A 12,712-nucleotide genomic window follows, 5' to 3' on the forward strand; every position below is an offset into this window, starting at 1 on the left:
AAAGGCTGACCTCTAAAGGAGGGTTTCTGTTTATGTTTCCTTGGAGGGCCCAGAAGTGTAGTACCTTCAGAGAAACATGTTGTGGTTCAGAAAATGGAAGATCCAATTCCAAAGCTATCCAGCTAGGGCAGTCCCTTCAATGGAGGTGTCAGGTACACATCACCTGGACATTGCTAGGGGATTCAAGGGTCAGATGGAGGGCTGGCCCTTTCATCCCTGACTGTGCATGATAGCCCTCTGCTTCAAAAGTCCCCACTTCACTTTCTGTCCTGTGATCTTGCTTAATGAGTATTAACTTATTTTATCTCCCCTGAAAGATTTGTGTTTCCTGATACAAGTTCTGGTTGACTGTCTACATAGAGTATCTATATTATATGAGACTTATCAGGGATGTCTCTAAGCAGATGAACTGAGCTGAGATTTATAAGGAACCAGTCATGCAAAGAGCTGTGATAAGATGAGCTAGTCAGAGGAGAAAGCATAGCTACAAAGCTGAAAAGTGTTTGGTGAGTTTGAAGAACAGGAAGGAACCCAGTGTGGCTAAAGCAAGATGATGAAGCAAAAGAGGGAAGGAGATGAGAACAGAGTGGTCATTAGGGGAAGGTCACATTAGGTCTTGTAGTTCATGGAATGAACTTTGGCCTTTATGCTTAATGCATTGGAAAGCTCTTAAAGGATTATAAGCAAAGGCATCTGTCCTGTGATATTTAACTTTTCAAATGAGCCCTCTGGCTGCTTGTGGAGACTGGATTGTAGGGGTCAAAAGAGGAAGCACAGCAATCCAGGTGATTTAGCTGGGTTGTGGTAGCAGTGAAGATGAATAGAAACAGTGACTTTGGTGCATATTTTGGAGGCAGAACCACAAATACCTGCTGATGGATTGGGTATGGGATATGAGGGAAAGAGATGAATCAAGGATGAGACCTAGATTTTTGGCCTTTAAAGTTTGTTCAGAATCTTGTTCTATTGCATCAGCTTCTTGTCTGCTGATCCAAGTCTACTAGATCCATCATCTCTCACCTGGGCTATTGCAAGAGCTCCCTAACTAGTCTTCCAGCTTTCATCTTTATTGCCGCTCTTCCAATTTCTTCACAGCAGTTAAGATATTCCTATTAAAATTGAAAATCCACTCATTTCAAGCCTCTGTTCAAATTCTCCATCTTCCTTGGAATTAAAACTCATGGTCTAGCCCCTGTTACCTCTTTGGCCTCATCTCCTGGTCCTCTCACTTGCCTTTTGTAAAAGTTTATTCCCTATCCCCTGCACTCTTCACCCTTTCCCTGCTCTGTTTTTCACCTTAGCCCTTATTATCCTTTAATGTATGATGTATTTTACTTTTTCTTTTTCTGTTTGTTGTATGTTTCTCAGCAGTAGAATGTAAGCTCTTTAAGGGCAGAATTTTTGTCTGTTTTGGTCACTGCTATAGTAGATGCTTAATAAATATTTGTTAAATGTGCTAAATAAACTTACTGAAAAGAAGTCTGTGGGAGGAGCATGTTTGTATGGGGGCAGAAACAGAGTTCTGTTTAGACATGCTAAGTTTGAGATGCCTGTGAAGTATCTTGGTGGAGGAGATTAGAGAGGTGAACACCCTAGTCCTGTCAGGGAAGAAGAATGTACTGGAGATATGAGGGAATCACTATCCTGATCTGGATGCCAATGTCTAGGGAGAGAGTGTAACTACACCAATCCCTGGGGCACTCTAATGTTTAAGGTAAGGTAAAGGAACCAGCAAAGGAACAAAAAGAAAGAAGAGTGGCTAAAAAGGAAAGCTAGCAATGGCACCAGCCATCCAGCCTCCAGTTAACTGTCCCTGGTTCCAGGGTAGTCTTTCATAGTCCGGCACTGTTTGCCTGAGATAGATGTGGCTTACAATAGAGGCCCCAGTCATGGTTTCTGCAGGATCTTTGCCCATCTGCTCAGGGCCCCAGGCTCCTTCTGGAGGATTAGAACATGGTGCTTAAGAAGACAGGCTCTGGAGTCAAACTGTTTGGTTTTAAACCTCAGCAATATCACCTACCAGCTTGTGAGTTTCAGTAAGTTACCTTTCTTTGCCTCAGTCTCATCATCTGTGGGGAAATAATACTATTCACTTTATAGGATGGTTCTAATGAGTAAATCACACAGGTGGGTAGTAAATAGCAAGTTTTCAAAAAATATTAGCTGTTGGTACTGTTCTTAGGGCTTAGGTCTCAACATCTCGTGCCAGGTTGTCAGAGTCAAGGGCCCGGACTTTGCCTGTAGGCCTTTGCCCTCTCCTGTCCACTAGAGCAGGACAAGTTTCCCTCTCACCTGAGGCTGTTTGTTACCTTCTGGGCACTTGAAGGACAGAGGATCTATCTGCTGTTGACTCAACTATAGGAAGTTAAGTTTAATAAAGCTGCTGACCAGTACAAAGTCATTTTTGGGTTCACAATGCATTTTAAGTCAACATAATACTCTATATGATACCTGCATGCTTTTTTTTTCCTATAAGGGAGGAGAAATCATTTGCAAAGGGAGAATCTCATACACAGACTAAAACCCTCTGAAATATCAATACCCAGATTAGAGAATCACAGGCAGACTTTATGAAATACACAATTTCATTAACATGATAAAATTTACACATCTCAGTCCAAAAGCCAGAATCACACTTAATGAGGAAACCTAAATTATCCTCATTAAAATTAGGTATTCCACAAGGATGACTTTTATTTCACATTGCTTTGAAAGTACTAACCTACTTAATCACAGAAGAGGAAGGAATGATATATAAACACTGGAAAAGAAGAGAGAAGATTATCATTATCATATGAGAGCCTACCTGAAAACTTCAAGGACATCAAACAAAAAATAATACAAATAAGACATTCTAGCAAAGTGGGCACAAATTAATATACAAAAAGCCAATGAACAACAGCCAATTAGAAAGTATAGAGGAATAATACATATCATTTATGACAGCAACAACAGAGTAAACTAAGAATGATCTTAACAATAAATATGCTAGATCTAGGTTCCCAAACCTAAAATTGCTATATCATAGGACACAAAAGGTGCCTTGAATAAATGGAAAGGAATACTATTTAGGAGTAGAAAGACTTGCTATCATAAAGATGTCAGCTCTCCGTAAATTATTCGATAAATTTAATGCAATCTAATAAAAATACTAACACTACATAACCTGAATATAAAGTTCATATGGAAATTTTTGCATCAGGCATGGCCATGAACATCCTGAAAAAGAAGGTTAATGAGAGGGGAATAGCTTTACCAGATATTAAACCATTAAAAGCTACAATAATTAAAATAGTAAAATTCAGGGGACACTGGTGCATGCATAGGCAACTTAATCAAGACAACAAAAGAGAGTCCAGAAATAGACCAAGGACATTTAAAATGTTAGTTTATGATACAGATCGCATTGTCTATCAGTAGGGAAAAGATGAGTTATGCAATAAGTAGTACTGAGACAGTTCTGTAGCCACCTGAAAAAAAAAAAAAGATTACTTTAGTCCTCACACCAACATAAATTCATATGAATCAACTGTGTTTAAATAAATTTCAAAGAGTAAAAACAAATTTATGTCATAGTGGATAAAGTATTTTCAGAGTAGCATAAAATTTCCCAAAGCATAAAAAAAGACATTCTGTCAACATAAAAATCCATAATTTCTGCAGCACAAAAAACACCATAAACAAAGACAAATGGCAAACTGGGGGAAATATTTGCAATTCATATCATAGACAAAGGGACTAATTTGCTTCATATATACAAAATCCCTTCAAATCAATATGGAAAAGAACAGAAATCCAATAAGAAAATGGGATGGTTAACATAAAAGGAAAGATAAATGGCTCTTTGATATGTGAAAAAATGCTCAACCTCGCTCACAAGAAAATTGAAACTACATTTATTTTTTCCCTTTATTTTTATTATTGACACTCATATAGATGTCCCTGTCCACCACCCCCACCCCTTTGCCTGCCTGCCCCAATCCCCCGCCTCCCCTCTCCCTATGGCCATCACCACACTGTTGTCTGTATCTATGGGTTATGCATATATGTTCTTTGGCTAATCCCTTCACCTTCTTTCATCCAGTCCTCCCCCTCCTCCCCTACCCCAACAGCTGTCAGTCTGTTTCATGTGTCCATGCCTGTTAAAAATTGAAACTAGATATTTTTCACCTATAGATTGGCAAAAATTCCAAATGTTTGACAAGAGATTTCTGGCATGGTTGTGAGGACACAGGCTCTCTTAGATACAGTAGTCCCTCTTTATATCACGGTTCACTTACTGCAGCCTCACTGTATCATGGGATTTATAAAAAATATTATATTTATTTATCATGGATTTTTCACTATATCGCGGGATTTCGCGGTACTGTATATGTATGTTGTTAAAGTTACAAAGGTTTAAGAGTGTAGAATATGTTTTAAGAACATAAGTAGTGTTTATAAAAGTGTGGAAAAGGTTAAGGGAGTGGGAAAGGTTAATAAGGGACTAGGAACGGTTTATAAGTGTGTGGGAAGGGTTTATAAAGCCTTAAAATATATATAGATACTAAAATAAATGTAAGGTTCCTACTTTGTGGATTTTCACCTATTGCAGGGGGTGTCTAGAACGTAGTATCTGCGATAAGTGAGGGAATAAATACTGTATTACTGGTAGAACTATAAATGGTCAATACTTGTCAAAATTACAAATGCATATGATTTCTGATCCAATATACTTGTACACATGCAAAATAAACTATACACAAAGTTATCAACTATAGCATTGCTTATAGTAGCAGAAGTTTACCAACAATGCAAACATCGATTACTAGAAGACTAGTTAAATAAATTATAGTCCTTCCATACAATGGAATATCATATAGCCAGGCTGAAGAGCTGTCACAAAAATCTTTATAGACCATGATTAAACTCACGAAGAACCATTACAGAGTTCTTAAGTAGGGTGTATGATGAGATCAGGATTTTAGAAAGATCTCTTTGGGCTAGTATGGATTATAGATTGAAAGAGTAAAACGAGAGACAGGGTGATCAGTCAGTAGCCTAAATTAGGGTAGTCCCCAAGGAGAAGACATATAACATGTAAACTGGATAGGGCTTGGTGATAGATTAGATGTAGGTGTGCAAGAGATGAGACACTGATGACACCGTGGTTTCCTGCTTTGGGTGTAGGTGTAGAGTGATGGTTAATGCATTGAGATAGGAAGCACAAGTGGAGAAGCTGGCTTGGGTGAGAAGGAAAGATGAGTCTTATCTGGATGAATTGAGTTCCAGATGCCATTGGGCAACAGGTTGAGATGTTTAGTTGTATCTTTGATATACAATTCTAGGACTCCAGGGAGTGATTGGAATTAGGGAATCATCATATAGCTGATGTTCAAAGCAGGAGGATCAAGTCATTTGGGGATATTCTGTGGCATGAGGAGGTGGAGTGACCACTGGAGTACACAGGCAGAAGATAATGTGCTCCTACAGCAGCCAGAGGAGTACATGGTGAACATACCAAGTATCACAGAAGTCAAGGGGAGAACATGGTAGCATTTTAGTGATCTGTGTCTCAGACTTGATTATAAAATCCTTGAGAACATAAGCTGGATTTTATTTTTCTTTGTCGTCTGCGCCATCCCTACCTTCAATCAACACAAGGTTTTGCACGAAATAGGTCCTCGTATGTCTGTGAACAAATAAGGGCATAAATCCAGTCATAGCTGGTTCTTTATACTACTTTAGTTCAGACCTTCATTATTACTCCTCTCATAGGTCTCCCTGCATTCACCCTTTAGCATATCCACATTACCAAAGCTGCCTCTAAAGCACGGATCTGGTACTATCACTTCTTGAAACTTGTCAGTGGCTCTCCACGGCCTCCACAGGAAAATCCCCAACTTGGCCTTCAAGATCATCCAAACCCAATCCCAGCCCAGCTTAGCTCCTACAACACCTGGCTCTTACCCACTAATCCACACTGACCACTTTCTGGTCCTTAAACATGGTCTATGCTTATACTGCTCTATTCCCTTGCATTCCCCTGGACCCCCCTTCCCTGCCACTTGTGGTAGTTCTTAAAAGTTCTGTTGAAATCCCACTTAGCCCTGAAGGTTTTTCCAGACCCTAACTGTCATGAACATCTTTCCCCTGTTCTCCATTTTACTTTGCCCCTATATGACATCATTTGCCCTATACTGTGTTTGTTACATGTGCCAGTTTCTCACTATTTACTATGTATCCCCACACTGGAGTGTTAAAAGAGGTTGTATCTCAGTTGTCACCTTTATACATCCAATACTTAGTAAAGGGCATTCAGTAAGGACTTGCTAAATGAGTGGTGGATGGATAGGTGGATGGTAAGTCCTGGGAGTACAAGGACCTAGTTCTATTTATTTTGTTACCACTCTAGTGCTTTACATATGGTCTGCACCCTATGTTGGCAGTAATCTTCTTGGAAGTTTGTTTTATTCATTTTTATACCTCACTGCCTAGTAAAGAGCATAGCAACACAGTAGGTGCTTATAAATGTTTAAGGACTTAATAAATAATTACTCATTTAATTTGCTCTCAGGAACCTCCAGAGAGGCCGATAGCTTTGGCAAACAATGTTTTCTATGTGCTTCCCGCCAGCTCTGACAGGCTGTCTTTGCAGGCCAATGACAAGCTATGTCGTGTAAACACAGATCTGCCGAGGCACTGTGAAATGTGGCTAACAGACTGAATTAGGGCTGTCATGGTGGGTAAGTGTTTGACTCAAGAGATGTGACTCTCCAGGCAGAAACACAACTTGGAAGAAGCCTCAGAGGTGAGAGCAAGGCACCTCAACTAAAGAGGGAAGGGATCACTTATTCCTCAGGGAAAAAAATCTGACTTGGTTTCTACTATGTGCACAGCCCTCCGTGCTGAGGGCAGCTACAGCTGGGCAAATAACTGGAAAATAACTGGGCATCTGCTCTTAAAGAGTTTGAAGTCTGGTGGGGCTGAGACAGGTCTATCAGTAATCCCAGAACAAAGACAAGATTGACCAGTGCTGGGAGAGATGCATGAACTAAGGATGGAAAGAGCCCCCAGGAGAACTTTGGTTTTAGGGAGGATTAGGAGAGGCTTCATGGCAGGGGGAGGTACTGTTTGAGTTCGTTTACTAAGCTGTCCGGAATGAGATGGGAATTGTAACAGCTTCCAACTGGTCTCCCTGCTTCCTGCTCCCAGCCTTCACATCACTGTAGCCAGAGCAATGTTCTTGAAATGTAGGTCAGACTATGTCACATCTCTGCTCAAAATCCTGCAGTGGTTCCCATTTCATTCCAAGTAAAAATGGCTGAGTGTGGGTGTGGGGGAAGTGTGGGAGCTGCCCCCAGTCACTTCTGCAGCACTCTTCTCCCGCTCGCTCTCAGGACAGCAGCCACACCGGAAATGTTGCTATTCCTTGAATGTGCCAGACATGGCCCCACCTCAGACCGCTCTCTCTGCCTGGAATGATATTCCCCATGGCTTGCTTTCTCGCCTCATTTAAGTCTTCACTCAGATGTCACCTTACTGAAGCCTGATGTGACCTACTTTTCTTCTAACCCCTGCATCCTGGTACCTTACCATCCTTCTGAAGTTTGTGTTCCTCCATGCATCTTCTGCCTTCTGACATACTGTGGATTTTAACTAATATTTTTATTGTCTTTCTCCTCAATAGAATGTATACTCCATGGAAGCACTTTTTAAAAAAATCTATTTTCATCAATACTCTATCCCTAACACCTAGAAGAGTGCCAGTGTTAAGTGCCCAATAGACATTTGTTGAATGAATGAATGAATGAAATGATACATGCTTGAGAAAGTCTACAGGAAGGGTCTCTTGGTGGAGTTCCTAAAAAACAGTTGCCTGAAGAATCATTTGCAAGGACAGCTCTATGGCCTGCAGAGCTGAGGACCCTGCTGGGGGTGAGTGGTCAAATGAGTATGTGTCTCTAAGCTGAGGGAGAGAATTGCCTGCAGAATCCAGATGTCCAAAGGATGGGCAAGGAATCCCTTGTCTCTTTCCCCTAGTGTTGTCATACCTGCTCTCCAGACCTTCTCAGATGAACCTCTCAGCTTCTTCAGTTGGGTCCATCTTTCAGCAATCCCATGCTTCTAATTCAGCCCCTCTCCCTACCTAGGCCAGCTCAGTTCCTTAAACAAGCACTTTGCTGCCCCCATGTGGCTCCTGCAGTAAAGGAACTCTTCCAGACAGGTGACAGAGATCTACACCGGGACTCTAAGATGGTAAATTTTATGTTATGTACATTTTATCACAATCTTAAAAAAAGTTACCTCAGGTTGTTGACACAGGAAATGTTAGAACAGGGATTGTGGGAGAGGAAATCAGAATCTTCTTGACCCCGTGGTGACTGAATTATTGACAACTGCCTCTCTCCTCACACACTGTCACCAATGGCAATTACCATCTCTCAGCAGGACCCTGACAGGTGTGCCAGCTGGACTTGGGTGTTGGTTGTTCTGGGCTGGTCACCTTTGGGGAAAGAATTTGAGGCAACAGTCAGATCACAGGGCTTACACTGAGGAACATTTAGGCCAGTTGACTACTTTATCTGGCCCCCACCTACACTGTTTCCTCCCAACTCACAGCCAGTAAGTAGTCATTGAGGGTGATGCAGCCACCAGCCACCTCAGAGTGAGGTATGTGTAAAGAGAGGAGAGGCCGGGTATGACATGAGAGGGAGCGCTGGGCACTGTGGAGAACAGGAGAGTTCATGTCCTATAGGACACTGCTCAGCGGAGCCACTGCTCAGTTTTCAGCCAGTTGTCTTCGCAGGCTACAGAAACCTGTCTAAGCTGGAAGCAGCCCCAAATAGGGGAATGTCCTGGAGTGCTCCTGGGTTATATTGTGAACTTACAAGGCAGGGATACAGCTGGGCCTCAGTAACCATCTGGCTGGCACAGTTTCCAATGAAAAGGCTGCTTTGTTACTTATTTCTATGTATTTTTTTTTTCTTTCTGGCTGCTTTCAAGATAGTCTCTTATCCTTGGTTTCAACACTTTGACTCCAATACACTTAGGTGTGTTTTTCTTTGTGTTTATCCTTTTTGGGATCCTCTGAGCGTCTTGGACTTGGGAAATTATCAGTGATAATCTGTGGATATTTCTTATGCCCTACTCTCTCTCCCTTCCCTTCTGGGACTTCAGTTGTAGGTATGTTAGACCATTTGTCATTGTCCCACACATTTTGCTTAGTTTTGGGTTTGCCCAATTCTTTGTTTGCTTTTACTCTTTATGTTATAGTTTAATTTCTATTGACCTACCTTAAAATTCATGGATTTGTTTCCTCTGCTTTCGTCCAGTTTGCTGATAAAACTGTTCAAGGAATTCATCTCTGATATTAAGGTTTTCACTTCTAGCATTTCCATTTCTTCTTTTACTATTTCCTACTCTCTGCTCTAATTCCCCATCAGTTCATACATATTGTACACCTTTCCCACTAGACTAGATCCTTTAACATATTAAATATAGTCATTTCAAGATCCCCAGTTGATAGTTACATCTTAGTCATGCTCATGATCTCTTTTTGAGATGACTCCTCCATTCACAGAGTCATGCTCATCCTTTTTCTGATTTTGTCCAAGTTGGCCTCCCTAGAACAGGGGACAGACACATCAGACTCTACATGGCTTTCCTCCCCCTGGCTCTTGGTCTGGATTGTTTGCAAAAGGTTTTGGTTCCTTCTCCTTCACCAATGCCTCCTTGAAGAGCACAGTGAGGGCTAAAGTAGACCTTTCCCTCATGTCCCCCTCCACATTAGTGTTGGTTCCTCATCTTGGAGGCTCCCAGACAAGCAGAGTTTTGGCCAACCCCAAATCTGGCTTGAAGAAATATGCCAAGAAATATTTCTTTCCATGCCTTGGTTTCCCTGAGGTGTTTTGTTGTTGTTGTTGTTGTTTGAGGGTGGGGGCAGTATCTTGTTTGATAAGATACATCAACTTTGCTCTGAAAAAATAAATGAGGCATGTGTATAGGATCAAAGAACCTCATTGCTAGAAAAGCACCACATATATAGCTATGTATCTCCTTGGTTTCCAACCCTCTTGGCTTCATAGCTTGGGCCATCCAGGCCTTCTTTGCCTTTAAGGAGATAAACTGTTGGCAAAGCAGGAGAAGGACCTATCAGATACTCTGCTTGCTTGCCAGAGAGCTTGCTAGAGGGCAGGCAGAAAGTCAAATCTTCCATCACCAGAGCAAGTTTAGCCACTAGGCTCCTTAAGCACAGTTCCAAGAACATATGAAACACTTAAAAATGTTATTAGTTCAAAAAAATGTCATTGGTTTCAAAATACAGAAAAATGTAAAAAATATGTATATAAAATTCATCATCATCATCATCATCATCATCATCATCATCGGCAGCCGTCCGTCTCGAGAGACGATGGTGTAGCTTCTTAAGAGTCTATCCGCACCGCCGAGAATGGTTGTGCAGTCCGACTCGGGAGTGACACGGTATCTGTCTCCTCCCGTGTTGAATCGACATCTTGCGATGACGCTGGAGTGTCCTCTCCAGTGAAGCTGAAGCTACAGAGCCTGGGCAGGGTGATATGGAGGGTCTGCTGTTGCCCATGCAGCAGACCCCCCCTCTCTTCACAGCTGAAGGGTCCAAGGGAAAGACGGAGTCAATACAGCTTGGCTTCAGGTGCGCCGCAGGAGTTGCCGGTGTTGACTACAACGTCAAACCGCCTTAGGGACTCCGGCTCCGGATTTTCTGTCGGGGTTTACTCCCTTAGCCTTTCCCCTGAAGAGGTATGCCGCAAGGCAGCGGAGGTTTTTTGGAGTCAGTTTTCCTTCTCTGATGTGCCCTGACTGGAAGATCGAACCATTTAAAATTAAATGTTGATAAAACATAATCTTACCAGTTTCATTACACTGTCAAACTTAATATTAAAAATGTTTTCATTACATTTATAAAACTTATTAGATTTCATCTCTGTGCATGAAGATTGATGAAAAGTCACAGTCAACTACACATTAAAAACATTCATAACTGGTTAATTTCCAAAGTAAAGTGATTAAAAAATTTTTTTCAAGTTATTTAAAGCAATACATTGAGTACGAGGGTATTTTAATGTTGGATACAATCGGTGTGAGGCCTCCAAAAAATAAGCCTGGGACCTGAAAAGCAAGAAAGGGCCCTTTGCTGCCACAGCTGTCCTGTGTGACCTGCATCAGGAGTGCCTCTCACCTTCCTGCCCACCAGGATCTCCTTGCAATATGTTAAACTGTGGCTCAGAAATCACATCCTACTCTGACTTCATGCACGAACCAGCTGTTCACATCCCACATCCTTTTCTTCCTTCCAGACTCTCAACCTTAAGCTGGAAGCAAAGACAGACACCATTCCTAAGAAACAATCATGGGATCGGTGTTTCTCTAAGGACAGGGTCATTTCCCAGTTAATGTTCTATTATTTCTGGTCCCTGGGCCGGGTCTGGCTGGGTGAGTGGAGAAGAAAGGGGAGGGCAGAGGCCCAGTGAGAGGTGAGACAGATGGCTGTGTGCTAGGAACAGTGAGGGTGGGACAGTGCTGAATGAACCAGGAAAGTAGTGTCTTAACTGAACTGATGGGCAATTGCCAGAGACGGCCTCCTTAGCCTACACTGTCAAGATTTGGAACCTCTGTGTCTCCACTTCTGCCCCTTTTGCTGTCACTCCTCAGAAGCTTCCTCGCCTTTGCCTCCCACACAGTGACACTTGGCTCTGACTTGTATGCGATATTTCTTTTGTTTTTGTCCTCTGTGCTTTCATACTAATCAACAGTATTTCAGTTCCTTATTGGCCCATGTCTTTGATCAATTCAAGTGTTCCTGACCCCTACTGTGTGCCAGGCACTGCTCATGGCTGCCTCAGCTTCTTGGCTCCCAAAGGACAGAGACAATTGGGGAATCTTCTCTGATTGGTGGCTAGGTCAGTGGTCAAGTGGCCGTAGACCTGCTTCCAAAATTCAGTTGGGAAGGTGTGGATTTCAGCAATGAGATGGAAAAATTTTAAAATAAACATACCTCTATTTAATTAAAAATGTACAGTTTGGGGAATGGAGGAAAGTAGAGTTTCTCAAAGTCCTACGACTACTTAGCAACACCCCTGGTGTTTGTTGAAAAACACCAGCTAGGAACCTGAATTCGGAACAAGTTCCCATGTAATTTTAGTCACCTTAAAGTTTGAGAATCACTGGCTAAGGGATGGAGTGGGGACTGTGATTGTCTCAATCCTCTGGCTTTTTAGGGTTCCAGGGAGTGACTCGCTTGACTTTTTATAAACAAGTTCAGCTGACTCATCTGAAGGCTTCTTTCTTTGGGTCGCGGAGACACTGAAAGATTTGATACAGTTACAGGTTGGGGAGCTGCAGAGACAAGGCCCGGGGATGTGAGTGCCCCCACCCAGCCCAGCCAAGAGCCTCCCAGGTCTCCTCTGGGAGGCCAGTCCAGGGCTGGGCCTGAACATGGAACTGCTTACCACACATTCTGCCACATCCCGGGGCCTCTGCTTCTGTCCTTGTGAGTCAACCTCTTGTCTCACTTCATGGAATACTTCCCACTTCCCTCTCCTCACTCTTCCCTGCTTCTTCCTATGCATCTCCATTGCCATCTAATCTCCTTCCCAGAAACCAAGGTATAGGCCCTCTCCTCTGTCTGCAGCATGTTGGACATCTGGGCTGCAACTCGGTGCACACATGTGAACCGCTGTGGCTGTTAGCT

This window comes from Furipterus horrens, unplaced genomic scaffold (genome assembly GCF_987537825.1).
Source record: "Furipterus horrens unplaced genomic scaffold, mFurHor1.1.pri manual_scaffold_4, whole genome shotgun sequence".
Classification (NCBI taxonomy): domain Eukaryota; kingdom Metazoa; phylum Chordata; class Mammalia; order Chiroptera; family Furipteridae; genus Furipterus; species Furipterus horrens.